The sequence below is a fragment of the Branchiostoma lanceolatum genome, chromosome 2 (genome assembly GCF_035083965.1).
Source record: "Branchiostoma lanceolatum isolate klBraLanc5 chromosome 2, klBraLanc5.hap2, whole genome shotgun sequence".
In the NCBI taxonomy this organism is placed as follows: Eukaryota; Metazoa; Chordata; class Leptocardii; order Amphioxiformes; family Branchiostomatidae; genus Branchiostoma; species Branchiostoma lanceolatum.
In genome coordinates, this window is record NC_089723.1 from 27,423,268 (window position 1) to 27,450,978 (window position 27,711).

The window sequence follows — 27,711 nt, forward strand, 5'->3', positions numbered from 1 at the left end:
CTCATGATTTTATTATATACTTACTTGTTGCTGATGATCAGCCATGGAAAATATCAACTGATGATGAGCGCTCTGCTTATTTAAAGAACAACATGGGTGTACATGCTCATGATGCTTGTTCTCAGAAATTCATTTCAAGCATATACACCAGATCATGAGATGCTGTATGTTTTCATGAGAGAGAAGGCTGAGAATTTCCTTGGTCGATGAAAGGCAACCTAGCAACACCAACCAGATGCAAGTATGTACTTTCATTGCCATGACAACATAATACTGGCATATGTGCTGGTATCCTTGAAGGTTAGCTGCATTACATCCTTTTGTCAGCATCCCGGCAACTTAAGGAAGGCCTAAATTACCTTCGAGCCAAGGTAGTGATTTTTGAAGGCAAATTGTAACCATCCCAACTGATTACACTGGCATCTAAGTGGATATACCCAACTAGATTGGCATCCAGGAGAGATTTGCCGAAACCAAATCAGACATTTCTATCAAAGTGATTCTCTGATACTTAAGAAATAGAGCAGATCAAAGGCTGCTGAGGTATTGTGGCAACATGAAGGCTCTGTAAGTAACAGGATTTATCGACCCTACAACATAAAAACTGACCCAGATTTATCATACATCATAAACCAAATAGAATTTGTTTTTTTCTTAGAATATGGTGATCAATCACATTGGAGGAAGCTGTTTGAGTTTGACAGCTGTCAAGGAGACGGTATAGAAGTGGGTTGGGGTGATTGAGGAATAAATCATTATAATGGTGATTACTCTCTGGGCACTCCGAAGCCGAGGATGGTTCTGAGCAAACAACTAATTGGGTTGGCTTTCATGTGACGTGATTTGGGCCGTGATCTATTAGGCAGTCCAGGATCTGCCCAGAAAGTCTCTATGCTGATTGCAGTCTGTGCAATCAGGGTAATGCAGTTAATGCAGACTTATGTACGTTATCTAGTTTTAATGTTGTAGAGATGATTAGAAAATTACAAATCATATCAAATTAGGTCATCTTAAGATACTACATTTTGTGTGCTCAGAATTATTGAATTAGTCGTAGGAAAGAGGGTCTCTAAATTTCAAGCAGCATATTATAAGCTTTGATGGATTGCAGGTGAGCCCAGAATTATGGGTCTATATATTTGAAATGTTATCTTCCTAGTTTGAAATTCCTCTATTCCTCTATCAAAGAAGTAAATTTATGGGGTATAAACTGAGGAAATTCTCACTAATATATTTTTTCTGATATGGGAAAAGCATGTTCACAGAGCAGCGTAAAATCCATGCAACAAAGATTTGAGATGTCCAAAATACTTTCCAACCTATCCAACAAAAGATATCTTAATCAACAGTTAGTGCTGCACATGTTTCACAGCTACATTAAGTTCCGCTGCCCCAAATTACTTTTGCTGTTAAATCCCTTTTATTGTAAAAGATGACATGAAATTGTCCTACTTCTGTCCTGAGAGTGTGGGTGGCCTGAATGTTGATGGACTATTCTGTGCCACATCTAACATCAATTATTCGAATCATGCAGATACATAATTCAGCAATGTCTCCCTTCATTTTTCCATTCCATGTTTCCATAATTTTTTCATCTTCCTGTCATAGGAAGAGAATCCATTTCCATAAATTTCCATGTACATGTATTAAGGAAGAGAAGAGGCCACAAGAACTGTTGTAAAAAGTTATTCTGAATGCTTCATGTACTTCGTAGTCCTCAACAATGTCATACAATTATTGTATTGTGAATCACAATAACACAATTAAGCCTTGATGCATAGCAAAATAGTAGCTGGACTGGTGATAGATTGGTATAATCATAGTTTATGGGACCATTGTAACCATTAGGAGAAAATATGCCATCCTTTATTAAACAACTGTATCATCTCTACCAGTCTCCATGGTTCAGCTGCAGCAGCAGAAATTGGCCAACCGTTGGTTACAAGTGGTGACCTTCTGTCAAACTAACTCCGCTGGCAAATTATTCAACCTATTTGGCCAATTTCTACCGTACTTCTACTATACTAATTAAGTATGGTAGAGAATAACAGCTATAAGCCAAGCAAACCATTACTCTTTGGTTCACCAAGGTGTGGGTAAGACGAGGATAATCCTATCTTCATCCCATTTATGTTTTGTAATGAATTCTCTTTCAACATGTTATGAAAATTTGAAATATGACATTTACTAATGGTCCTTGTGTCAAAGCCTTAGATTGTTCTTGGACACCACAGTTTTGGCAATAGAACTACAGAGTATGTTGCAATCTCTCAAGTGCAAAAAAAAAATGTAGCATACAGTAAGCCAGCCACTCACACTCAACACTTCACAAATAAAGTACACGGGTACACAAAGGCCTTGTGTCAGCTGTTAGCTCAATGGAACTGATTGATATTGCAAAGAAAACACCACGTCTGTGACACAAAGAATAAACCTAACACGCAGGCATATTTTTAGTTTGTTATGAATAGTTGCCAGTTGCATAGTGACAAGGTAGGGTATTGTACTGACAAATGTTACTCACCTTAATAGCTGGATCCACAGGGTTGTTTCAGGCTACAGACGTGCATATATGGCTGGCGTCCTGAAGGTAAACGAGAAAAATGGTTTCTTGTCATAAGCTATGAATGCCTCCTGTCACACACCACGCCTATCTCATCGCCATGTTTCCACATGTATCCATTCGATCCGTTGAGACCTAACCTTTTTTCGCCATTGTTCGCACCTATCAAGCTATATTAGAAATGGATTAACCAATAATTTCCTGTTGCAAGTCTGAAAGCATATCCTACAAGCTGCCATTCTGGAAGCATTATTTGATAATGTTTACCATAATTATGACTTTGGTTCATTGGACTAATTACTACAAGGCTCAGATTCTGAGAATCCATGTCTACTGGCTAGTTATGCAAATTACAGTAAACATCAATCATATTTTGTCCTGGTGTGACAGACTATTCTGACGCAGTTAAGTTGTCACCAAGGAGATGGGTAATCATTGCGCCAGCAAGGGAACTAAATTTACCACACATGACAAACCTTGTAACAAACAACAAACAGTTATGTACATTGTACAAGTTAATTTTAACGTTAGTATTGGTGGGATTTTAACAGAGAAATTTTAACATACATGTACCCATGTACCAGAATGAACTCTACCGAGTATACCAATAAAATATCGATTATTTTCCTTGATTTGTTTGATTCTATTTATTTCAACAAATTGCTCAGTGTAGCAAGTTGTGTTTTATCAGACTTTATAGTATAAAAGTCATGTAAAACTTAAAGACATGGAATCCCTTGGAACCTCCATTCTGCATGTTATTCGTTGAGCAGGCTTTGCTTTTTGTACCAAATCTTTTGCATATCGTTTCAAACTAAGCAAGAAAAATACACCCTCATTAAATCAGGGCCCCTTTCGCGAGCGATGTAACATGGAGCAATATGGGTCCGGATTTAATGAGGGTGGAAAAATAATGACTTAAAAATCACAGCCTATTTGATTGAATTCTGCCAGTTGATCTTTTATGTTCGTTTGAAAATATTGCTCTCTCCTTGATGGTTAGAAGAAGAAAGAAGCAACCACAGATCAACTACTGAGGTGTGACCACAATGCTTTCTGTTTACCGATCCTGAGTTGCAGGATAATCTTTCTCCCTTAAGCCACTCTTTGTTGACATTAAGTCAAGCTTAAGACTCTTCTAAGCCGTCTTTCCAAATCAAAGGACTAACATCCCTACCTGTCCATCATTTAGAAATTAACAGACATGCTTGACCTGTCCTACTGGTATTAAAACCTGTTACTTTACCTTGTACTGTAGCATGTCCCGTGATATTAGATGCCCTCATTTGCAGCATTTGCTATGACAGGTGGTGTTGGCATGATAACTTATCCTTACATCTATCTTCTAACTTTAAAGGAGGTATTGGTAGGGAAGATTGCCGTGTTTTCTACTATTTTTCCAACAGCTGGCTCTTCAGGATGAGGGTTGCTCCTTACCAATATCTGCTTGGAGGTTTATGTAAGGTTGAGGGCAGCTTTAAAATGGGCTGTCAGAAAACATTACAAAACCCTCCCTACCAATGTCTACTTGGGAACTGATATAAGGTTGATAAGTCAACACAGCTTAGTGATTTACCCATAACAGCTCAAAATACCTCATGCCCGCGATGAATGCACTCTTGAAAGTTGAATAAAAGGATGTTAGGCAGCTGCTATGCAATGAATCCGATGTAGACTCTCCCGACACAAGCCCAAATAAAAGGGAAGAAAGAACCCCTTGCCTTCTACACAATACTGTTTAAACATGGCGGAGAGATGCAGAACCAGGTCAACAGATGACAGCTGAGGCACGAGTCGGATACCAACCTCATAAGGATTTCCAACCAACGCTTACCTGCATCGCAAACATCGTAAAAAGTAACCGTTACTAGTAATAAATCAATTCCTGCCTGTTTGCGGGACCAGTCGTCACCAGAAATGTGCAAACCTTCTTCAACCAGTCACACCATATTGATTCACTTCTCACAAAAGCAAGGATCCTGAGACGTTATGCTAGGCTGCGCACCAATTGCCTCTTGTCCCAGCACTCATTGTACGGTCCCGACCACCTCTCACCCTCACTGCAGTTACGCTTTGTGCCACATTCAATAGAGTTTGTTTGTGTTGCTGCTGTAGTTTTATTTAGCACTGAGGTATTATCTGTAAACAAATCCTGTGTCTAGAGACCAGTCCACGTTCAATAGGTTGAAAAGAATGTATCTGGACAGCTGAAACTGACACCAAAGGAAGCATCCATATGTGGTAATGTATGCCGGACTAACACTTTTGAGTCATCCATCAATCCGCTGTAAATGTATTGATCTTGGGTTTAAGTATCCACTGGGATGGGTGTGAGCTGCACCTGAGAGGTGGACGTGTGCCATACATGTGACCATGGTAGCGTTGAAGGAGGCCAACTGAGTCACTTCATTCTGACCCGTTTCTCACGCAGAGATTACAAGCAAACACACAACCTTCACCTGCCTGCCACTAACTACAAACACCTGACTCTCCTGTGCAACCAATCCCATACATGTACTTTAAATCCGCTTCAAGCTTGTGTTGCAAGATTAATGTTAGCTCAGGAGTGAAGATTTACACAGTACACACCTGGTAGTCTGGGCAAATCAAATTTGTGCTGATGAACCATCTACTGTGTCATGTATATCACATTAAGTGTGTCTGAACTGGGTGTTTTCATCTTCAAAATTTGACCATTAGGCTACCATCTTTATCTTTTTGATCTTGCATTAGACTGCATGTGTCTCCTTTAATCCTCAACCTAATCTAGCTAGTGTTTTGTACTGATTAGATCAGTCCTACTAATGTTTATCCACATACCTTGTTTGGTGCCAAATAGATATGCAACTTTACCTGACACTTATTGGGTTTTTGCAGAATATATACATATTTCCGATAGCCTTGTTTGGTTAGTTCAATATCAGTAATCCTGGAATCAATCCTGCTACAAAGCATCTCATGAATTGTTAACCATTTCTGTCATAGGATCCCCCATGCTATGGCCACAAATGTTTCTGAAGAACAGTTATCCCTAGAATAGAGATATCTATGGGGACATGTGTTCATTGTCCCTCAACATTAGATGTTCTTTTATGCCACAGGATACTCCCTTTGCAGTGCACTGGCCATGTGTTAGAACATTGAAAGGATACCTAAGTACATAAGACATTTACCACTGTGACTGATGCCGCAAAAGACAATGATATGTTACTGTTATGGCAAGGACGATGAACATTTTCATTTGAAAGAAGTCAAGGATTAGAAAAAGAAAATATTGGATATGCTTCCTGGGTTTTAAATTATATTGGATATGCCAGCCAACATAGCAAGTCACAGGGACAGTGTAAACCGTAATGACTGCCAAAGGAATTCACAGTAATACAAAATTAATGTAGCTGGCAAATATCCCAATGACTCAGCCACATATGCCCAACATTATAAGGTACTACTTTGAGAAGAAAACAATTATCTTGATTAACAAGAATCTCTTGGGTGGATATTCCATACTTAACATTAAACCTGAGAAAATGTTTCCGGGTCCTTCCTTCCAAGATAGCCACTTGTGCAGGTTGAAGTGATAATGTAGCCAGGGTCAGTCCCGTCAGCACCTATCCACATGTTGATTACCGTTGGTGCTTCTTCCCACTTAGACCTCATGGTCGATAATGGGCCTCATGTTTGTCATTTCTGTATCTGTATCTGTATCTATATAGCCGGTATAACCGCCATCAGGCGTAACACACCAGCTTCGCAGGCACGCGGCGCGGCAGCAGCTGGTCATATTACACCGAACGGTCTGTTACACCTAGTCTTTGCATATCTGACTGCAACCGTTCTTTAAAGCTACTTAGTGATGAAGCTCCTACAGTACTTGATGACAACGAGTTCCATTCTACTATGGTTCTCGGGAAATACGAATTTTTGAACACGTCAATCCTTGGCTGATAACTCTGGTACTTAAAAGCATGACTATTTCTGGTCCTCTTCTGAGCTGGCTTGTGTTTGTACCCAATACAGACTGTAGGCAAGCCCTTAAGAACTGAGGCACGCTCTATTGCTAATAGAACAAACTATTGTGGCAATTGTAAACTTTAAAAACAACCTCGTAAAAAGAGCCATACTTAAAATGTTCAATGCATTGTAGAGTCGAGGACGGCTCTGTTCAAGTTGTGAGAAGACGCCAGCTGCGCTCGGTCTGCGTTGTAGACTGACACATTGAAAGAAGCCTTTCATGACATGATAAATATAGTGTCGAAGTCGCACAACTTATATGTATGGCGCTGAGCGCGGCAGGGATTTGGGGGATGGCGTCAGGCAGCCGCTGACGCTTTGGATACGTCTCGACTCTGCACCAATCTTTAATCATAAGGCCGTTGTACTTTATCACCATGAGAAAAAAGGCGGTCCCGAAATAAGAAGAAACACATTCGCTACTCCGCTCCGATCTTTAATCTTCCATGTAACATTAGCGGAGACTGGCTCCGAATAAAAAAGGGATGGGTGTTGTTCTGATGACCAGATTACTCTCTCTCACACGGGAAAAATACGGAGGGACTGAGAAGACGTGAGCTATCTCAGTAACTCCGTATTAAATGACGGGAGGTTTCTACAAGAAATTTTAGAAATGATTTCAAAAGCGTGATGCTCCAATCAAGAGTGATGTTTGGCAGTTTGTGGCAGTTGATGCAAGCCAAAAAAGCCGCACAAATGTCTCCGATAACTTCATGTGAGAGACAAAGCTTAACCATCAACATGAGTAAGAAAGAACGTCCATACCGTGCATGAAAGTATATGTCTTCCCGTCATGACACAGACAAGTACGTTGTGTAACTACCCCCATGAGCCTTTGAGGGCCTAATTTCTCATATAGCTTCTTCCTAATTTTGATATATTTCTTGTTAGGACTTGTTTCCGGATAACCAGGGTTAGAGCGGACTGCAGCTAAACAAGCCTGGATCTTCGGCTAGTTATTTTCAATTGTAAACTTCATTATTCTCTCTTTCCTGTGTTTTTTTTTTCTAGCCTGAGTGTCTAGCTCTACCTTCACCCAAACTTCTGTTTGGTGTTTTCTGCAACGTGACGGTTCGCCAATGCGTGGTGTTTTAAGTTGCATACCCTTAAGCGCAACTGAAGTCGTCCACCGACGCGGGATATTAGATTAGATCTCAAACAGTTGCCGACTTTTCGGCTTCTGTATGATACAACAAACAACGGCGACGCAAACTCTTGCGCCATAGCACAAGGAACAGGTGACCGATTCGTGGCCGCGGATATCTACGACTGCCTACTTCCACCGGGCGGCTTTGGGGAGCGGGGCGCCATACGTCTTCAACGGTCCGAGGCTCCCCACGAGAAGGCCGCATGCCCCCTAAGCGTGGAATTCAAACTTTAACCGTTGTCACAGAATAGCTACGAATATATGGGGCTTTGAACGTAGGATGTCCGTGCGTTATCATTTAAAGTGCAATAAAGTGTAGTAGCGCCGGTGATTCTTCGTGCCACATCAGAACATGCTGTAACTCAGGAGAGGACAATCCCACGATGGTATGGTCGCATGTATCTTGGATTCTTGCTGTATCTAGCTATTTTTGCTGAATTTATTATTAGACTTGAGGACATCTATATACTCTAAACATTTCTACGTCGTTAAAAAGAAACTTGTCTACTAAACATCGACACATTTCCGCGACCCAGACTTTGACTTTAAGATCAAGAGAGAGAGTGCATTCTATGTTTCATTGGAGAAAATAGCTGTATTTTTTCTACCCGAAAAGGCAAGGTTATGTGTGGAAAAGTCAGAAGTTTGCTCATGTAGGGTGTATCTAAATTTGCCTGCAACCTACCATAACATCCAGAGGCATCCACAGAGATGTGGGGTCCTGTGAGGCATTACTCAAATTTCATCTTACCGGGACTTTTTAAGAACCCTTTTTTCCGTGTCGACCATGAACGAAAATCTGACTACGATGTAACGTTAAGTTATTGACTCCGAGCGAAGGGTAACGTGGTTAACGTTAACCCGTTTATCTAGCGACCTAACATGAAAACTAACTTAATTCAAGGCTTAAAGAAAACCGATAGCCACGTTATAGGTAATATATTTCAGAATCTATATGAATCTGAAAGGCATTACCTGTAAATCGTCACGTCACACGGTGGTTGTGTACTTGGCTGCTGTGGACGGGACATAGATATCTGTTGCATGAACAAGGGATAGAAGGACTGTAGTCCCCACCAGAAGCGTGCGGGTCTAAGATTGGAATTTGAACCCGCGACCTTCAGATGATTCAGCAATGGGATTGCTTACCGCCAGACTATTCCGCTCGACTGACAGACGGTAACGGGGGAGACGAGCAAAACATCCTTCAGAACAAATGACAGCTTAGATTCATCACAGGGCGATGGCAAGGAAATAAACATTCACAATAAAGATCCAGAACACTATTGCAGTACTTAGTCTTTTTTAAGGGCATTGAATTTTACGGGCATGATCGTTTGTAACGGTTTTGAAAGGTTTATGTGAGTAAAATTGAATTGAACTCCGAGGCCACTTCATAAAGCGAAACATTGACATCTTTTACGACCTATCGTTCCCTTTCTGTCCTTTCTGTGAACTGATGACAATAACATAAGTACAGGAGTATGTAAATGATTCGAGGTAAGAAAAGACGTCTTCCACTGTTGTCTTCGTTTCGTAAGCAGAACTTTTTTTATTCATCGTCAACCCGAAGCAGAATATGCATCCATGTCTGTCGTGATGGGAACCAATGGTGACATTTCGATTACAACAAATCATAGGCGCACAAGCGCTGCATAACTGCCAAGAAAATGTTACGTACATACGTGCTACCTACGTGATTGAAATTTTCAATTTTCTAAACTGAAGTGGAAAAAAACCTAAGTCTGTATCATATATTTTTCTTGCTCTGTATCACCCACATTCCCTATAGGCCTACACTATGAGACGTAGCTGGACTTGATATTGTAACGATGAATGGTGGAATATCAGCCTAACTCAAGTATTTCCATCATAAGCTCAGATATCTACCAGTAATGGAGTTGGAATGGGGAAAATGAAAGAAAGTCACCAGTGAGAGGTCTTGCCCAACAAGCGGAGCAAAGGCCGTTTCTTGAACTTAAAACCCATTACGACTACTTTGCCTCTGTCGATAAACTGTAACAACTCGGGTAGAGATTAAATTATTCTGTTCCCCTGAAGGACGGGTTCTGGTTGAAGTTCAATATCTGGTGCAATTATATCGGGCGCCTGTGAGGTTAAACGGAACGGTAGGTTTCTGCTGCAGCCGATGGATGTCTCCATATGTACAGCGTTACGTACTGTGGCGTGGCGGTGGGAGGGTGTTAAAAATGACACGCACAACGTTAGCCACCTTCTCAGCCAAGACTCATCATTTTGATAAAGATGGCATCAAAAGTGAAAATTGAAATATCTATAGGACTTGAGCACTATAGTATTATCCATACTTCTGATGAATTCCGAGCATGGCCAGTTTGAGGGCATAACAGATCTTATGATTGAGCTTTACATGCTCGTCTTTTTGTGTATCCCAAAATCTTGATTAGATAATCTGTGGAGGCGCCAAACTGAGCTTGTCAAAGTGTAATGCTGTAATTGGGTTATCGATAATGTCAGTAAGACTTTTTCAGATTGCTTTCAATGTGAGTTATGCTCGGCAAGGTATGGAAAAGGTCCCATTAAATATTACCGGACAGAGAATTTCCTTGGAGGATGAGTTAATTGGCTGTAAATCAGCAAGAAGGTCAATAGCTCGGTCTTAGCCCAATTTCCCAATCATGTGTTTATGTAGCTACAGCAAGACAAAGGTTCTTTACACAAGAAACCGCTAAAACCACTACCTTTGTACACCATCGGGAGGGCCCGCCGCCAGCATCGCAGCTGACGCAGCGGCGTGCACGGTCATAAAAAAACGGGCTTCGTTCCAATGATTTTCCGACTGATCTACTAGAATGCTGTGCTTGTAATATTTGACTTGGAAGCGTGGTGTTTAAGAGGTTACTCGGCAAGCACGTACTGCTCGAAGTATTGGATATTTACAGACGACATGACTGTAAAAACGAACATGTTACAAGCCCTGGGACACCGAAATCTCACGCACAAGGATCATGATCAAGACACTGTTAAAGCTCAACCCTTCTTCTGACCACTGTGCAAGCGTATCTCTTGTTATAGTGTCTCAAGAAAGCACGTTTGCCTGGTATATGTCAGGTATTGCTAACTACGGTGGCGTGAGTTCAAGCTGACCAACCCATCCGGCTCACCTGTTTTGTTTGCCCCTCCTACTCCCACAGCGCGACCGCAGTGTCAGTGACAGGTACAACACAGGCTCTCAGCACGCAGCTTCCAGGGCAAGGGAGGCCACTTTGTAGACTCTGTAGTTCTAGGGTCGATCTACCACTGTCCTGTTGCTACCAACAGTCTAGGTTGTTCCCTCTGCCATGAAATTACGCCCGGCGCACCTTTCCCATGTCGCTGTGCCAGTCATGCTCCACCATGCAGCGCGCCGTGCAGACAAACCCCGCCGTGCACAGCCCTTGTCTTCCCGCCGTGCACAAGGCGCTGGTACTTCAGCAATGATTCTAGTAGGATGCCCTCTTCTCAACACGTCAATCCCAAACTGATCGCAGCGTTCTGAGGCCTTCTATGCACGGCGTTCACATCCGAATATAATCACCCTTCAATGAAGTCTGTGCAAATAAGCAGCAATTAGAGTCACCTAGCAACCGTGTACCTTTGTCTCGGCGTGTAACCCACCCGAGTTGTATCTAAGCAGGTGACGTCAAAAGCGACCGAGCGCGGTAAGGTATCCCCTACCTTCCTCGTGTTCTCGGCCTCAATAAACGCGCTTCCCCGACCCAGTGAATTTAAGAATCATGTCTTCGCGTTGGCAAAACATAATCACCATGACAGGCGTCCCTATGCACACATATCAACCTTCGCCATGAAATATAAATGACTACTGTCACTCGTGCGGAAGGTGCGCCCGACAGGGCAAGTATGGGGACAGCTCTCCACACTTGCCTGCCCTCCATTAGGCCCATAGATATATTCCCAGGCCCGTCCTCCCTCTTAGCACGGTGTCATCTTCATTATGACTGTGGGCATAAATCATCACACAGGAAGACACGGAAAACCATGCACGGTGCAAGAGTGCGTGTACCCGCTCAATACGTGTGGGCATCAAATTGAATTACAGGTCCAGGACTATGGAACAGCCATCGTACCAGAGAAGGAATAATTTGTTAACAATGTGCCTCTGATGGCCTCGTATAAATAAATCAGATAGGTTTTGTTGGATAATCTATCACCGTATTGCGTGCATGAATTTATGTAATGCCTAGTGGTATTTGGAGAACATAAAGAGTACCTGGTTCACCCACACCTTGTACACGTTGTGTTAAGTCTCCGTGCGAAATCAATTCAAACGACGATATGAAGCCTGCTGTCGGCCAGGTTCGGCCAACGAAATTCAGTTTGAGCAAGACGTATCCGAGCAGTAACTACAACACTGATGCAAATACATGTAATTTTCAAATGAGGAACGCCAGCAGACACTGCGCTCCCTGGAGCAAGCTATGATTGAGCGAGCGAACGTGAGAGAGAGAGAGAGAGTGTGTGTGTGTGAGTGTGTGTGTGTGTGTGTGTTTGTGTGTGTGTGTGTGTGTGTCAGTGTGTGTATGTGAGTCTGTCTGAATGTAGCAAACTTGCTTTTTCCAAACGGATGAAATTGGCACTCGAAGATCATAGGGCTCAATCTATAAGACGCTTTACCAATATCCTGCCCAATTAATCAAATCAGAGTTAGCAGCAACGAAAAAAAGCATCGCATAAACTTCCACCGTAAGTCGGCTTTCGTCGGCAACACACTAGCCTCTACCAGGCTCCAAATGTGGTTGGAAAGAGTAGAAATTGGCCAAATATACAGATATAAACTGTATTTTTGGCCAGCTAAGTCCTCTGGAATCTTATCTGTCTACTTGGCCATTTTCTACTCTTTCCAGCCACCTCTAGCTGGAGCCTGGTAGAGGCTAGGCGACACACTGCCGGAAGCCGTGTGCGTAGGCATCTGTGCAAGCCAAGCCGACACACGTAATAAGTGTTCGCTCGGGTTCACATCGCACCTGGTGCACTTGACAGTCGTGCTGTACACCTGCACCCAGCGCAAGCGCACAGGCCTTGTCACCTTGGCGGACTTCCACGCGAGATCCCGGGCGGGTAGAAAATACTCCCGAGGCGCTATAGAGCTCGCCTCGAGGCTTCCGCGCTTAGCCAATGGGATTGGTAAAGTCCCGACACAACTATTTACCTGTCTCCCGTTACTCCAACGATATTACAAATGTGCACAGGTAAACTGATTCTTCTCCCATACAACTTATTTACATCATTTGGAAACTGCAAATGCACGACGTTTAATGGTAGTGATTCTTCGTTTCTATCTTTATATATTTTGAGTGGTGTAGTGGTTCTGCAATGTAAAAATCCTACTCCATAGAAAGTGTACATGTACTGTGTATGAACATTTTAACCGCTGCCTCAACTTTCGTGTCTAAGAATGACGTCCACTGCACACTAACTATAGAAAAGAATCAAACTGATAGGAAACGACAGTCTTCATGCATAATTTATAAGAACAATAATCACCTGGCCGTGTAGGTTGCCGCATATACGACCTCGACCTTGTCACAGCAATCCACATCAAACTTTAGGATGAAAGCCAAACCGCTCGCGAACTGTTTTTGAAAAATTCCCTTATCAAACCTGATGGCACGCAGTACTCCTGGGTCTCCGTGATCACACATGGTCAGCTGTAGAACTGACAGGAAACGGAAGCTATTTGAAGATTTATGTTGGGGGAGTGACACCGAGTAGCTATCACCGGTGTTCACTAGCCGTCCAGGGTTGACAATGCTGCTGTCCTCTGGCAATTGAAGCATGCGCAAAGCCATCGACTTAAGAGATGAAAAAGGGAGCACCCCGGCACCACTAGCATTTACACTGTTACAGCGACGCTAGATCGCCATGGCGCCAGCTATAGACTACTATCAAGTTATGTTGCGAACATTTCCAGTCTTCGGAATTCAAGTTACGTATTGGGAAACGCTTTGGTTTCTCTCATTGTGGCAGATATTGCAGGGCAAAGCATTCCATCAGTGTAAATAATGCATTACAGCCATTTCTGAAGTTTGATATTTGCTGACATGACTCATGGCATATGCATGAAGTCTTCGTACTTCGAAAACCACGGTTAAAAATACATTAAACCGGATAGTGAGTGAGAGGTTCTAGTGGGCCTGTTCCCTGTCTAACGATAGCCATTGTTAGGCTGCAACCACACCGCTGTCTTTTATCTCTCCGTGTATATACCGTACCTGGAAATGAGCATAGCGTCTTGAGCATCCCTTGTGAAGAATATGAAGGTAAGATGATGCAAAGATGATGTCCAGACGTTTAAAGGTTCTTTTAAGGAAACGGCGCACTCCAAGACACACTACACCACAAACATCGTACACTGGCCTAGGCAAAGTTAGGTGTACAGTGTGTTAGGTTTCAGTTGGATTATGTTAGCGCGCAATTCTAGAACTCTCGAGTGAATGGTTTGCAACAAACCAAAAAGAAGGTCAACGGCGAATGTAAGGAGCTGTGTTTTTGCAATGCGACCCAGGTCTTCAGTGTAAATAGAAGAGACTATGTGGTTGTTTAGTCCATTGTTGGGCCAAACGCTCTTGGTAAAACAATACATAAATAATAGTTTTACTTTACAGTAGAATTTCTAATTCATCACGTTATCTAAAAATTGAGCGTCCTAACTAATAAAAAGGACTGTCCAGTCGAGAATGAAAGGGCGTTTATTTCAAAGCAGATAAATATCTAGTATGAGATAATGCGCGTATGCAAGTGCGTAGGGCAAGTTTATACGGGTTTTTAGCAAGGGACTTCTAGAAGTTAACATAGCTTTTTAAAGACTTCAGGCGTATAATACAGTAAATTTGTGATTTTAAACTGACACCATGCCAATATTCATCGTATCCTCGGTCAAAAATGACAGGCAAACCCAAAGTCCTTCCAAGTCTACGCCATCGTTAGCCATGATTGTAGAACTTGTTGTAATGATGGTAAAATAACAATTCTAACACGTATACGTAATTCTTACAGTATAGTTGGTTGGCAATTTCAACACGAGGCTGCATTTTTACTAAAACCAAAACCCATCAAAGTTGTTGAGTCCTCCGCCATAATAGAAGATCTCAGTATAAAGATCCACACCATTTTCTACAGTCGAGCGGGTGTGACTGGAGTCGTAATCTTTTCACTACATAATCGTTGCAGTAAGGTGGCTGTTAATCTCACAAACGCCAGGTCGCATAGCGATCGGAAATAACATTAGTACCTAGCACGAAACAGAGAAGATGGAATGCGTCAAGGGAGGGGTTCCTCCTTGAAGCGAATATCACATTGGGATGATGGCAATGGACGATAATATATAGCATATGCCCTTATCCTTTTCGTGGCAACTTGATTTGGTATTGAAAATGTTATTTCTGCACTTGCAAGCTTTGTTGTATTTTATCTTTTCCCCCGAAGCTTCCCTCTTAAACCATTGCCAGGCAGATTATAAAGATTATAAAGCACTACGGTAAGTAAGGTTTTAGGGCATTTACATGGGAGGCTTTTAAAGGATTCACGCTGCAGCGTACCGCACAAAGAAACACGCCAAAATGTTGGTAAGCTGATCACGCCAGTTATCCGATGATTCACAGTAATGGCTAGTTTTCTTGAGTATAGGCAAGAGTAATATAATGTCATCACTTGCTTGTCGATTTGAAGGACGCTAAAATCTAATTGATTACAAGTGAAGTACGGATATGTTAATGGCCTTGTTTGACATATTTCCGGTCTTGTAGAAACCTTACAGCATATTTCCCGCCACAACACAACACAACACAGTACAACACAACACAATACGGTACAATACACAACGTACCAAAACACAACACAATACAGCACAACACAACAGAACATAACACACCATACCTCACCATAATGCAACACTACACCGTGAACACACCATTCCATACCTCACCATACCATAGCAATTGCCAGGAGAGAAGACAGCTAACTTAACCTGTGATGATGCCAATCGATGTTTTGACCCAATACTTATCGACCAATGCCAGGGGTTCTTTCATAGCGTGCCCAGGGTTCTCTGGGTCCTTTGGGCATCTTTAACAGTCCTGCTGACGTGTATCTTCTACATAAGCTGCCTCTGAGTGCTGATTAGATCAGAACATACCCTCCAGCTTCGATTTCTGACCTGTGCTTGTGAATCTGGTGCGTTACGTCCAAGAAGCTGTTGTACCGTAAATAACTTCAGACAGGGATCCTGTGCCGTGCAATGGTCGTCATCTGAGTTCCGGAGATGCACACATTGTCGACATGGCAGTCATATTCATCAACACTTATTTTGTTACAGTTCTCTTAATGGCTGTCACACTTTGGTCACATATCTGGTCACGTACACAGTCACATATCTACCTTTGCCCCCCCCCCCCCCATGACGAAAAAAAGTAATTCTCTTTTACAGTAGCCATACGCGGTATTTTGAACTTCTAGTTGAAAAGACGTCTTTGCTATCATTTTTTCTCTGAAAAATTAAGCTGACACCGTTTAACGTCGGCCTTCTCGCCACGTCCCGAGCGTACACTGTTAATGGTTTGCCGTGTGTAATGTCACTCAACACATCTACAACGTCCATCAAATCCTTCTCAGTGTAGAGTATTTGCTGTGGTACCGTGGAAGAATTTCCATTGCATCAAAGCATGTAACGTGTCACGGTCATCGGGACCAGCCAAAACTATCATGCAAGGAACCGTCCAGGGAGGAAGAAATAGTGGTCGGCAACGGCAAAGATGGAGGGATAATATCAGAAAATGGGCAGGCATGACACTAAGTAAAACATTAAGAAAAACAGAAAGCCAAGAAGGGTGGAGCAAACTAGTTGCCAGATTTTCTGTGGTGCCCCAACGGTCAAATATGTAGAGAAAGGTCGCAATTGGATCTTTTTAACATGTCCGAACATCACAATATTGAAGATCTTTTACTGAACCAGACGACAGCATTCGATGGGACTTATTTGAACATTCCACACAAAGAATTGAAGGTCAGTGAGGCAGATCTAAGTACACATCTTATATCAATGAAATCCATTACCACACCGAGGTGCAGTAAATACGTTAAGGCAGCTTTTGTGTGCCTTATGTGGAGGCGACAATAACCGTTGTTTCTGCCTCATTTGTGGCTGCCCATCAAACGGGGTCGGGCTGTCAAAGACACGCCCATGTCCTCGTAGTGGCTACTCTATGCAGAGGTTGGTGAAGAGGATTGTGACCCTTTTATCACATGCCCTGTTTTCTGTTGGCACTCTCCACCAAGTGACAACAGAAAACAGGGCGTGTGGTAAAAGGGTCACAATCTTCTCCACCAACCTCTGCTTGGAGAGTATAGTAGTGGCCGCACATCGACGTGTTTCTCCTGTCTGAAGTGGTTTCAATCTGCAACCTTTAAATTTAATGTTCTGGGGCCTTTTGTAGCGAAATGTAAAACTTAACAGTCACACATTAGTTCTACTTTATTTTCGTTGACCCACAAGATAAAGTGTTGTGCAAAAACAAGTGCACTGATAAAGTATCCAACAGCAGCCAACCATTCCATATTCTTCCATTCAGATGCCATGGCATAAGAGTATGCCCTTATCTTATACCCTTATTTTGCCACCCCGTTAGATTTTCTATAATATACCTCCGCCCTGAGGCGTCACCAAAAAGTATTTCTTGTTACAGAACTTGTGCATTGACGCATGAACTCCAAATAAATCTGCCCTACATGTACAATTGGTGGACACATCGGTAATTGTAACCAGCGCCGATGATATGTGTATCGGTAATTGTAACCAGTGCCGGATGTATATGTGTGCGATATGTACAAAATACTAGTAAGTGAAAATCATGTCATGCTATGTATCAATTACACCATATATACTTTCATTTCAACGATCTCATACAGGAAATTGCTGTGCAATCATTTCTACTAGTTTGAAACATTGTATCAATAATATCAATCATGATATAGTCTGAACAGCCAAAGATGGATATTGTAAAGCCAGTGTGATCAACGATTGGTAATGCATATCAAACATCCAAATAAGTATTAGGTCGTACAATTTGATATCAGACAAGTCCATAAGTACACGAAAGATCAGAGTTAAATCAATGCCCCGTGTCATCTATTACGTTATCGTCATGACAAACTCATACCATCCCCACAGCCGGGGCGTTAAGAGGGTTACTGTTATAAGGATCATGCTACTTTGGAGTTCTAACATGTAAGAGGATTTACTCAAAATACCGTAAATGACAATCATCTGCCTTCGTATCACATTGGAGTAAGAAAAAAACGTAATTTCCTATTCAATCATTTATTTCAAAGTCATTATATGTTATCTAATGAGTAAAATGTTAATCGCCGCCATGTTGATACTACTATATCTGGTACGCTATGACTCCTCCAGGCCTGGTGATAAAATCGAAAGGATCTATGTTGACGACATTCGTAATCAGTAGAAACACGGTACGTGCACTAATTAAGGAACAAACGGGCCACTACTAGTACTTGATTGAAAGCCCTGTGTCTACCCCATGTAGATAGGTTGGAAGTTACAAAGGTTAATTGGAAGACGAGTATATCTTTCTCCCCAATATCTGCCTTACTGATGTCATGGATGGATCGGGGATGGCAGAGACGGCGAATCTAACTACAGCTAGCATCAACCTAGGACTAGTTTTTAGCCCTTCCCGAGGAAACATGCCCTATATCAACACGTTCTGGGACAGGAAAAAACACTTCAAAGCTGATCCAGGCAGTATGTCAGTGAAGCTAAATTGAATGGGATTGATGTAGACAGAGACGAAACGAGCAACGCGAACAAAGCTCGCAGTGAGGATGACGTCTTCTGCGTTCTCAAAAAAAGCCCAATTAAGGCCTGTGACACCTGGGGGTTGGCTAGGTTAGCAGTTATTTGCACGTAACTTTTGATGTATCTATCTATCTTCAAAAAAAATTGGCCAGATGATGGAAATAGCAAATATTTAGAATATCAAAACAAGAAAATTTTCAATCTCATATATTTTTGGGTTAAAAGAATTCTTCGCCTTCATATCATATTTTTGGTTGACATATCAGCACTTGCACATGTGGAGACTTGCGGTCAATTGTTGTTCTTTTCTATTTTCAACGGTATTTGGCAATAGATTAGGTTGACTCTCGTTCATACTGGTTGGATGAGAGACACGCGTATACGACGCAGTGTACCAGCAGGCAAACTGATGCGGAAAACATTAAGCTTCATAATGTTATAACATCATAACGCAGCCGCAGTCACCCCATGATATACGGACAATAGGCGTAAGCCTCGCCCCAGGTCTTAAGCCAGAAGACGAAACTGCCATCTCAGGTTGGCAGGAATCATCTGACAGTGACTAACGTTTCTTTGGTGGCTCTTGTTGAATATCATCTTTGGCGAGTGAGGCATGAATTGAAAAGCTTTGTTCGGCCCCATGGACCCTGAAATTAGTGGAAAATAGAGTCAAGTAAATCCCAGATGCTTTTCGTTACATCCACAAGACGTGATATAAAATATAGCCATACATGGCGTGCGGCTTTGCGAACTTCCGAACCGTAAGGTGCAGTTTTGCTTACGTTTACATAATCGAAAGCTGGTCGTGTTTCTTCATCTGTGATTCAAAACAACTACATGTATTCTGTTCACACCAGCCTCCAGAAGCGAGGACATAACTGTAAGGAGCACTCTGGACTTAAATTATCTCCATGAAAAAAATTGGGTGTGTCTGTGTGTGTGTGTTTGTCTGTCTGTCTGTCTGTAACGGTTTGTGTTTCCGCACTACTGTAGTCAGCATAACTCAGGAACCTCTTGATAGATTACGATGATATTTGGTATGTAGGCAGGTCTTGTGGAGCCGAAGTTCAAGGTCGATTTTGGGCCCCCTAGTATGTGACCTTGGTACTGCAGCAGAACTTCCATGTTTGTATCTTTTTACCTGGACGTGCTATGGTCTTGATTTTTGGGTGGCTGATAGCTTGTGATGTAATAAAGAAGTAATGTAGATTTGGGCCCCCTAGCAGCTTGCTCTGGAACTGCATGCGCAGGGGCGTTATTGAGAAAATCTTCTAAGGAGAATAACGGAACAAAGTAACGACAGATTTCTATGATATTTAGTATGCATGTAGCTTAGACAGAGATGTAAATAATGATGTGCAAATTATGCTAATTTGGACTTAATTTGCATAACTGATGAGAAAAACCTATATTTGCAGTGTTTTCCATAGGACTCAAATGCATGTAACATATGTAGTTTATGGCAAGTATGACATCAACAGATACCAATTATGGAAATAAATTCCTAATTTGCATAATTAACGCAAAAGTGACATAATTCATCTGAGTGGAAAATAATAGGACTGTCAATATTGCAACATGTGTAAGTTAGATAAAGGTGTTTTTGACCAAGCATATTTTGTCTAGTAACGTTGTGTATTCTATGAATATAACGTTGTTTCAATGTTTTACGCAGCTATACACGTATTTCTAGTTCTACTAGTAATCTGCCCCCAAAATCTAACGTTAACAGGGAAGAGGATACAACATAAGTCTCCCTTTTGTGACAATCGTGACAAAGAGGTTGCATTGTTGTCTTCAAACACAGTGTCAGGCGTATTCTGGAGGTGACCACATACATACTGTGCCGCACATCCCCATACAGTATATACCCAGCTTTTCAGGCGCCAGCCCTCGACAACGATCATTACGCCCTGAATTCGGCGGAGAAACAACTACACCCTCTCTCCCGACTCTCCGGGTATAGAAATGTTTAATTACCTGTTACCTTGGTGGATTATTGCTAGCCCTCTGGGCGAATACATGTACGTCTGAAGAGATCTGTAGATACAGTTGGGCTTATTCACCAAGACAACAAAACGGCACAGCCGAAGGTTTCTATCCAGCCTACCCCGGGGCAAACCGTATCCCCATAGTGGACCTTGAGGCAAGTTGATAATACTTTGACATTGTCGTAGCTGGCAATGGTCTGTCGCGTTGCTGAATGACGCACGACTTATCGTTCCACATGTATAACGTTATATATTTCCGGCTTTCCCGCCACCATGTGATTTGTTGCTGGTATCGACTTACTGAGTGAGAGAATACAACCCCGAGAATTCCACATTTATCAAAGCATATTCTTTCATACAAATCACACGAGAAACACTTACCGCACGTCACAGACAGACGTCAAGACTGAGGAGGCCTAGCATTGTGTAGAACACATCTACGAGACGCGGAAACAAGAAACCGCGTGCAATAGAAACACACTGCAATAGAACTGGCATGCCATCAAAAAGGCCTGATTCGTAGAGCCTACCGCAGAGGCTATGTCGGAAGTGGCTGGCAGATTGAATGATGTCATCGACCTTGAATCCCAAAGTCATAAGAAATCTACACAAGAACAATGTCGTGGCGAGAAATACATATGAAATATGTGCAGACCTATGTACCAACGTGTACGTCATGTGATGTGGTCGAAATACACTTGAATATTTTCGTTACATAATCATCACATTTATTTATTTATTTATTTATTCATTCATCTTGGAACGTATGAGTAGTCTCTTCAGCCAAAAAGGCTGATTTCCAAGAGAGCCCATAGGGGTACAGATAATAGATAAAGGTCATGAAATAATGATTAAACATAGGAATACATACAGAACAAATCAATATGTCAAACAATAGCACTGAAATCATCAAAGAAAAGCAAACAAATTAAGTCGAGAGGTCAGAGGTCAAAAATCCATAAAATAAACATTAGGAAATAATACAGAGCAATAACATAGGAGTAATGCATTATATACTCGAATCAAACTTAATGGAAAAAAAATAACTGAACAAACATAGTGGACATGACCCAAACTGGACGTAAACTGCTCCTGCACGTGAATAGTTCATGTTACGTTACAAGCTGTATGTCCGGACAGATTTATTTCATCCACTCACACCGGGTTGGACCCTTACACTTTCGATAAGTGTGGTGTGTTCTTGAACGTGCTCGACATGTGGCTCTCCTCAAACGTGAGTGAAGTGAGGAAATTCGTACCTTGATGACTTGATGTAAAAAGTCATCCTGTTTGGAGCTTTTAACAAGGTGTAGTGTTTCATAGATCATGCACTCCGATGACTCGGGATTCTTGATCAGTAAATCATTTGGCGAAGGTATGAGGTCATGGAACTCTAGTTCTATTTAAGAAGGGCTACAGTATAATTGCATAATAAGCAAATGAACTTGCACATTGTTGGATGATCACGCGTTGCTATATTCCGTTTATCCCCTGGTTTTCATCCAAGCTCATCTCAGATCTTTTTGCTTGAAGTAAACAAGATAGCCAACCCAATCAACACGAAAGATTAAAAAGGCGGCAACCACAAAGGAAGGCCCCGTATGGCTAGCTTAAGAAGTCAAAATGACATTAACTTCATCCAATCACATTGGCTTTCTTGAATTTAGACTTGGGCCTAGGGACCATTTCTTGCGACATTTGGGTCGTTGGTGCAACGTAAATTGTTAGATGCTGTTGCACGCTCCATCAGACAGCCACAAGCAGCGGCCGAGCTGAAGATTTTCCTTTCCAAAAATGTCAGAATCGAAATACACTTACGATGTGAGTTGCACCGTTGATTTTATATACACATGTATATATATTTCATCTTGCAACTGACTACCATCATGTCTAGAACGCTCCTGTGCCAACCTACCGTGAAGTATAAGCAGAAATCGATTTTGTCTCATATTGATCAAAATTTATAAAAAATCCTAGATTTCCAACGACCCAGTGGCTCTTTACTTGAGACTTAGGACGTGACAACATTTCCTCGGCAATGCCGGTGTCACGTATGAATTCATCGTGGCAAGATGTGACCTTTCGATTCCACGGGACGCACAAGACTTTGGCATATGAAACCAAAGCTGCAGTAACTGACCAGCACCATTTAATCTTATCAGAAACGCGGTGCGCTGCATGACGTCCCATTTTAACCCCTGCCCCTTTGAAATGGCATAAAAGCATTTGGAATGTAAAGTTATCCCTGAAGATACTGTTCACGTCGTTCTTTTCATCCATTTGCAGCCTTTGATATTTTTATCAACTTTTTTTTCAATGATCCTTCAATTTGTACCTCCTTCCAGCAATGAATCCCAATGTATGCGTTTTTATTATGCCTTGATTATTTCCCCCCAGGTATCTCTATACTTCAAAGTAGGCGGCTAACAACGGCGACAAAACTTTACTAAGCATATTACTATCATGGACTAGTAATTAGAAAGCACCAAATACGTAATTATTGTGTATTTCAGAAAAATGGTAGCCCGGTGCTACGATTGACAGCAACTTTCCCCGTTAACAAGCAGAATCTTTGGTATGACCCGGCCTTGGTTTCAACCGGCGAAGTCCCTATTTTGCCTGGGGAAAACACACGAATTTTTCGTCTTACACAGGCCTGGTCGTACACGTCTATATGTTACTATAAGGTGCTTACAAAATTCGTCATAAATCCCTTACCTCTGGTTGAGAAAAAGATGACTTTCTCGTGGGGCAAGAGCCTGATGTGTCAAGACAAGCCGGTATCTTCAGTGATTATTTGTAATCACTCCCATGTGGTTCTTGGGTCGGCGTTAGATGCTGTAGCTGGGCTGGTGACTGAGTACAGGTGGTAGTGGCGTATGGCGGTTCTCTAAAACGATAGAAAGCCTCACATGTACCTAACCTCCGGAAGTCCAAGCCTAAACCATCACGGAAGCCACGCATCCTGATTACACGTAATTCTCCAGTGAGCATTGATGAGTTTGATGGAGATGCGCATGTGTTGACGTAAGAGATGGACTTAATGTCATATGCGATTAGTAGAAAAGAAGGAAACTACTAAAGAGGGATAAAATAGATGTATTGGTTCCACATTTTCCATTGGAAGGAGAGCTTTTTACACACGGTCCCATGTAAATCTTTATCATTTCGATTTAATCTATGTAGTACAAACTTTTGTGAAGTGCACTACCCTGTCATGCCGTGTTTATGCTACGGTCACAATCGGATAAAGGGGCCCCGCCGGGTAGTCTACGTGGCCCCAGGAGACACCTTGCCGTTGAATGTCGGACAACTCGGCACCAAGACAACTCGGCACCAGGACAACTCGGCACCAGGACAACTCGGCACCAGGCAGGACAACTCGGCACCAGGCAGGACAATCGGCACCAGAACAACTCGGCACCTTAATCTAAGTCCAATATTTTTTACACATTATGTGACTGTATCTATGTCGAACAATTTGACATACTATGTAATGATATACACCGATACCTTTAGAATTATTAGTTTTAGGTTTTTTCTTCATTTTAGACCAAAAGTGTATATTTATGTCTTCTGTGACCTGGAAATACAACCAAATGGCTTGAAATTTGGCACAAGGATGCCAAGGACATATACCCACAGAAATCTGTGAACACTTTTGGCATACATTGCTGATTACTTCAAAATGTCTAATTCTAGTGTTTGGGGGCGATTTTTAGACCGAAAATGCACATTTTTGGATCGTATGCCCCGGTATGAAAACCAAATAACCTAAAATTTGGTGTGTATGTGCCCAGAGGACTTCATTTACGCTTATGGTATACACCACTTCAAAATCATTCAATTTGAGAATTTGATTTGGCCCCAAAATTAAGTTTGAAGTATGGTAGTACAAAGAAAAGAAGCTCGAAAAAAACAACAATATAACGTTATTTCAAATATATGTATTTGTGTGTTTACATGAATTTTCGATTAATCGTTACTTTGCATAGTATACATACACAAAATGTGCAAAGAATAAGATTAAGGTGCCGAGTTGTCCTGGTGCCGAGTTGTCCTGCCTGGTGCCGAGTTGTCCTGGTGCCGAGTTGTCCTGGTGCCGAGTTGTCCTGGTGCCGAGTTGTCTTGGTGCCGAGTTGTCCTTATAGGGCGTATTCACGTGACGTCATCACCCCTGCCCTCCGTGGGCGGCCATGTTGGTGCTCACCCTGCGGGGAAGTTTCTCATTGTCCGACGCTCTCTAAATTTCCAAGGAATGCGAAGTCGTCTGATCGCTGTTTTATTATATGCAAAGAGTCTCCAGCCTCACATCCTTTTCGCTACAAAAATCCAATTTCACCTACTAGAAATTACCCATTATCGACGAGCGAGGTTCCCCAGCAGCCTACAAACATGGCCGCTAAACTGTTTACAGAGTATGCATAAAATCAGTTCACAGCATACAAGTCTTCCAAGGCCTGCAGCCACGTAGTACAGTGTCTTGAGTGTCGTGAGAAATTTTGCTGACAGGGAGTACGTTATGATCGGGAAAGTTCGACGTTGAAAGACCCCCAGTTTATGAATGAACGTATCTCAAGCAACGACTACACGGTGCCGCGACTGTGTTACACAACGGGCCTGTAACTTGAGTCGACCAGATACAAAAGGTTTCCATACACACACGTTGATTCTCAGACTTCAACTATTTAGATCCGTTGTTCGTATGTCAGAAATCCACTTTTGTTTCAGTCGTTAGTCCCTTCGCGATCGTATGTTCCCGCACGTACACGTTCTACACGAGAAACGCAAAACCAATCTTACTGTTACCCGACCGGTGTGTGCTTTATCAGTCCCAATCCAACATCTGACCACGAGGCAAAACACCATGATTATGAGACAAAAAGTTTTGAAGGGAAATTGTGAATGGCGTAGAAAACATCTGCCATTTATACAGAGAGTTCCATAGGGCTCCACTATCAAGTGAGCACCAACATGGCCGCCAGTGCTCGTTGCTAGGGGGAGGGTCACGTGACTGAATACGCCCTATACCCTTGCCGTTACCCGGCTATTTTTGGGCACGGCCGGGTAAACGGGATTTTTTAAACTCGGAGGTAAAATCAACCCAGGACCCGGTAACAAATAGACGCCATAAGCCAGTCGTGACAACACCTAGATGTGACCCTATTAGTAGTAACTTACCAACCGAGAGAACATCCTGAAGATCTGATACAGCCGGGTACGTCACATAAGTACCACTCCTTCCGTTGTGACTTTTTGTATCGTCACAAGCGAACAGATCTGTCTTATTCTGTTGTGTCAGTCAGTGATTTGATTAAGTTCAAAGCCTGTAGAAATTAGGACGAACACGTGGGCACTTTGCTGTGGGACAGTAGGACTGATGAAGCGTGCCTCAGAAATTAGCTGTCAGGTATAGATAGAACTAGATGGATGACGCCTCGCTGCTTGCTGAAAGCAAAAGGTTCAGTAACGTTAATTGCTAGCGTTATAATTGGTCCAATCAAGGAGGTTTTATATAACCTCCTTGGTCCAATTGAAACGGACTCTGACAAGATTGGGAAGATAGCTGTAAATAACCGCTGTAAATTGAAGTTATTGTTCGTCACTGTGCTCAATTTGACAACCTAGTTGTTTGGATTGTCAGACAGAACAGAGGTACCAGCACTTTGCAAACTCGCAGTTCGACGGGGACTTGAGATTAAGGATGGTGCGTGTCAAGTCTAAAGTGTTTTCTGTACGAGTCGATTTTTTTCTTGGGAGAGGAGGGTATATCACAAAGACTGTACGTACTGGAAGAATAACTGAGAGAAAATGCCACAAAGAAACACAAACACAAAAGACACTGCAGTAAATGTTTACCAAAGTTGTCATAGAAACATGTATGGTGGTACTGACGAAAGCAGTCCTTTAGGTCCGTGTTTGTAAGCCTGCAGTCTCTACCCTGTAACATGCATCCTCGTGACTGAGATTTCATGAACACTTAACGCTTGAGTTACAGATCATATTTTCAGGCTCGAGCTAAGATCTTGTCCCAACATTCTCCTTAGTTACATCCTTATTTAGTGTTTGGGCACAAGAACGAGAATTTCTTCCTTTGACTCCCACTGAAGGGTATGTGAATAGCAACGTCAAGTTAACAAAGCTTTTTCTTGAGCGTTAGTGATTTACATTGACGGTGTTGTCGACAGGCCAACTGTTTCCATAGAAGTCCCGCCAACCCAAAGATGTATTCAGACGCAAAGGAGCAGACGGTTCTAGAATATTCTTGTCCTTTGCGACCTTGTCACGCGAACCCACACTTGTGTCCAGCCACATACAAAAGCTGTGGCGCGGTGACAACGGCTAGCCTCTACCAGGCTCCACAGGACGCTTGAAAAATATTGGAAACTGGCCAAATTGACGGATAACATGCCAGAGGAGTTGGTCCGCCAAAGAAGTTACAGTTTGCGACCTACATCATCCGTCAATTCGGCCAATTTCTACTATTTACCCAGCGACCTGTGGAGCCAGGTAGAGGCTAGACAATGGCGAACTTTGTACAATTCACAAGACATGTTGAGCTGTGACAAAAAATTGAGTCTGACGGCATGCACCATTCTGTTTTGGTGTAAAGATACATCTCTACGTGGATGAGCGCAACTGTTGACACGTGTTAATTAACACGCCACGTGTCTCTGGTGACTTCAGGCCGTTCCCAAGGCATCCCCACTGGCCACACTAGTACTAACCGCATTTTCTCCGCTTAATGTGTTTTTACGAAAATTAGTTAGGTCGTCACGTAGACAACACCGTGTCACGTAAGCTTGAGATAACTCTATCTACATGAAACAGTGTTAAGAACGGAACTGTGTGAATCAAAGTACAAACAAATATCTATCTATATATGTATGTATATATGCATACATATGTATAAATATATACATAAACACACACACACACACACATGTATATCCTTGTTCCACACATTTCCTTTCACATATAAGACAAAGTTATTTCGAATCTACGCGAGACGTGGCCTATGTGATGACCAAACTAATTTTCGTTAAGGACTTTATATAATGTCCCTGGTAATACTAGTAACTAATTACAAAATATATATCTATTTATTTCAGGGCTACCTGGCCTACAGCGATATGTATCATGATGA

The 27,711-nt window shown here is 42.2% G+C and overlaps 1 protein-coding gene across 3 annotated transcripts in view; it reads right to left on the reverse strand.

Annotated features, from left to right (window-relative positions):
• The window catches only part of LOC136428324 (sodium/calcium exchanger 1-like), a 32,416-nt gene extending 21,005 nt beyond the window's left edge, over positions 1–11,411 (reverse strand). The window contains exons 1-2 of one of the 3 annotated variants that reach the window (XM_066417746.1): positions 10,865–11,411; positions 2,525–2,584 (exon numbers count right to left, since the gene is read on the reverse strand). The gene's annotated coding sequence lies outside the window, so the exon portion shown is untranslated. The remainder of the gene's footprint in view (positions 1–2,524; positions 2,585–10,864) is intronic. The other 2 variants (XM_066417747.1, XM_066417748.1) reach the window with 2 other exon arrangements.
• Positions 11,412–27,711: the final 16,300 nt, after the last annotated feature.